This window comes from Pinus tabuliformis, chromosome Q (assembly GCF_031772625.1).
Source record: "Pinus tabuliformis cultivar Carrire ecotype Pingquan chromosome Q, CPIR1, whole genome shotgun sequence".
In the NCBI taxonomy this organism is placed as follows: domain Eukaryota; kingdom Viridiplantae; phylum Streptophyta; class Pinopsida; order Pinales; family Pinaceae; genus Pinus; species Pinus tabuliformis.
In genome coordinates this window covers 1,172,511,004-1,172,514,654 of record NC_142296.1, presented here as the reverse complement: position 1 = coordinate 1,172,514,654, position 3,651 = coordinate 1,172,511,004, and positions in this window count along the sequence as shown.

The following is a 3,651-nucleotide window of genomic DNA, read 5'->3' as shown; positions in this document are numbered from 1 at the left end:
GAGGAGCATGATGGTGAAGTTCAAAAGAATGGGGTGTCACAATGTCCACTTAGTCCTAATTCTGAGGACTATGAGAGTAGCAGTTTTGAAGAATGTGATGGTGAAGTTCAAAAGAATGGAGGGTCACGATGTCCACTTAGTCCTAATTCTGAAGACTATGAGAGCAGCAGTTTTGAGGTGCATGATGGAAAATTTCAAAATAATGGAGTGTCAAAGTGTCCACTTAGTCCTAATTCTAAGGACTATGAGAGCAGCAGTGATGATGAGCATGATGATGAATTTCAAAAGTATGGATTGTCACAGTGTCCAGTTAGTCCTGATTCTAAGGACTATGAGAGCAGCGGTGATGAAGCGCGGGATGATAATTTTCAAAAGATTGGAGTATCACAATGTCCTCTTAGTCCTAATTCTATGGACTATGAGAGCAGCGGTGATGAAGCGCGGGATGATGATTTTCAAAAGATTGGAGTATCACAATGTCCTCTTACTCCTAATTCTAAGGACTATGAGAGCAGCGGTGATGAAGCACGGGATGATAATTTTCAAAAGATTGGAGTATCACAATGTCCTCTTAGTCCTAATTCTATGGACTATGAGAGCAGCGGTGATGAAGCGCGGGATGATGATTTTCAAAAGATTGGAGTATCACAATGTCCTCTTACTCCTAATTCTAAGGACTATGAGAGCAGCGGTGATGAAGCGCGGGATGATGATTTTCAAAAGATTGGAGTATCACAATGTCCTCTTAGTCCTAATTCTAAGGACTATGAGAGCAGCGGTGATGAAGCACGGGATGATGATTTTCAAAAGATTGGATTATCACAATGTCCTCTTAGTCCTAATTCTAAGGACTATGAGAGCAGCGGTGATGAAGCACGGGATGATGATTTTCAAAAGATTGGAGTATCACAATGTCCTCTTAGTCCTGATTCTAAGGACTATGAGAGCAGCGGTGATGAAGCGCAGGATGATGATTCTCAAAACATTGGAGTATCACAATGTCCTCTTAGTCCTGATTCTAAGGACTATGAGAGCAACAGTGATGAAGAACAGGATGATGCAGTTTGTCCTAATTCTAATCAGTATAAAGGTAGCAGTGACAAAGGACAGGATGTAGCATCTTCAATAAGTAAACAACCACATTTTCAACATAGTCCTAATTCTATGGACTATGAGAGCAGCACTGACAATGTACATGAGGAAGAATATCCATTAAACATCGAGTCAGATTTTCCATTTAGTCTGAATTCTAAGGACTATGATAGTAGCACTGAAGAAGGGGAAGATGAAGGGTATCCTCTCAGTCAAAATTTGAAAATCAGAGCAGATCATAGTGTGGATAACGTTCCTCTTAATGATGAAAGTCCTTATAAAAATGAAGATCCAATGATGGAGATGTTGCCAAGAAATATTGTATCAAGGAGTAGGAGTAGACCTTTTCGTATCAATGCAAGCTATTCTAGTTATACAAGGGGTAGAGTAGAATATCTGACGAGAAGAAGTTCTATCAGCGCTCTCATTTCAAGTGAATGTTGCCAAAAAAATTGCTTGAAACGTATGGATTTCACATTTGCATTAGAAAGTAGGAAGAGATATTTGTCAATGAATAAAAGCATGCAAAACTCATATTTAGTTGGCTGCATGCAATCTACATTGTCAGGTTATGATTATCATATTAGGAATTTTTTATTGTGTAGAAAAGCTTTCAAAATGTTTCATTCACTTGGGAATTTTCGTCTCTCGAGAATTCAAGAAAATTTGGAAAAGGATCCCACATTTTATTCAGAAGTACGTTATAAAAGACAGTTTGGGCCATTATCAAATACTGCAATGTCATGGATGAAAGATTTCTTTTCAAAGCATGGAGAGTGTATGCCAAATAGAGAGACAATCCATATTCCAGATAATTTTTCAAGACGAGAAATCTACAACTTATACAAAGAATATGCAGAAAGTGCTGAGGGACAGGGCCACTTTATTACATATCAATATTTTGTGAAGCTATGGAAGAAAGAATTCAATAATGTTCGTATTCCTAAGAAGACAAGGATGGGGATTTGCAGTACATGTGCTTCTCTTAAATCAAAAAGGGACAAATGTGAAGGCTCAGAAAGAGGTAAGTGTTCATAACTTTTACTTTTAAAATTGTATAGTCATCAACTATGAAAACATATTTCTTAATGAATTTCTTTTATGTTGTGTAGATTTAATTGTCAAAGAACTTCAGGAGCATCGCGAACAACAAACAAATGAAAGGAAGAAGTTGTACAAGCATCGAAAGAAGTGTTATGATAATCCAAATAAATATTTGGGTTTGATAATTGATGGTATGGACCAGAAGAAAACACTTTTACCACATTTTGTTCGCACACCCAAAAATCTACAAGAGGAAAATTTTATTCAGTTTCACTTGGTCGGTTGTATGGTCTTCAATGGGAAAATGTTGCCAAGGGTGTACTTCACAGCTCCAAATATTCATAATGATGCAAATCTGACCATAACCATAATTCATGATGTCATTTCTCATTGGTCTGGTAATCTTCCTGAAGTTTTGTATCTACAATTGGACAACACTTGCCGTGAAAACAAAAATCAGATTGTTTTTGGGTATCTGAACATGCTTGTTGAATTGAGAATTTTTCAAAAGGTAAAGGTTGGTTTCCTTCTTGTTGGGCACACTCATGACCATATTGATCAGATGTTCAGTCGTTTTTCAGTCACATTGAGGAGGAAGGAAGTTGGGAGCTTGCCATCACTAATTGAATGTATTAAGAAATCATACATGCCAGAGCCTGCTTTTAAAGTGTTGGAAGAAACTGTTGACATGCGAAGGTTTATTCTGGGATCATATGGTGAGGGGAAATGCATTGAACAACTTAATGACATTAGCTTCCAACATCAATTTCGTATCAAAAAAATTGATGGGAAAACACTAATATGGGGCAAGAAGTATTCAACTACTACAGAGTGGGCACCGTCATCAGGATTGCAATTTTTGAAGTTCATTCCAGATCATCCAATATTTGCATCAAAAATATTGTCATTACAATCAGTTGGTGAAGTTCAGAATGCACGTAGACAGAACAGGGCTATAAATTATTCTGATTGCCTGGAAGAAATAAAAAAATGTATTAGATATACATATGAGTACTTTGACATTGCTGATTCAGTTTGGTGGGAGTCGTTTTTCAATAATCAAAGTTATCTCATTTCGACAACAATAAATGAAGATATACCTTTGAAAAATCCATTTATTTGGCCACAAAATGTGTCGAATGAACATGAGGAAGTAAACATTGTTGAACAACAACAATCTCAGGGTATTATTAATTCTTCACAGGCAGAGGAAAGAGAGATGTATATAGGTTCCAGAAGATCTTGTGCACAACGTGAAGCCATGGAAGACCTTTATAGGGGTTCAGTACAGGATATTAAGGAGGGTTGCATGATTGCAGTGCTAGCAGATGGAGATCCTAATGGCTATCCATTTTGGGTTGCTAAAGTTTTAAAGGTCTTTACAGAAAATGAGGATGTTACAGGTGTTGAAGTACATTGGTATGCCACAAATACACACCCATTCAATGGTGTGTATAAGCCAGAGATGGTAGTTGACAAAAAAAATGGTGGAAAAAGAAAAAGAAAGGGTACAAA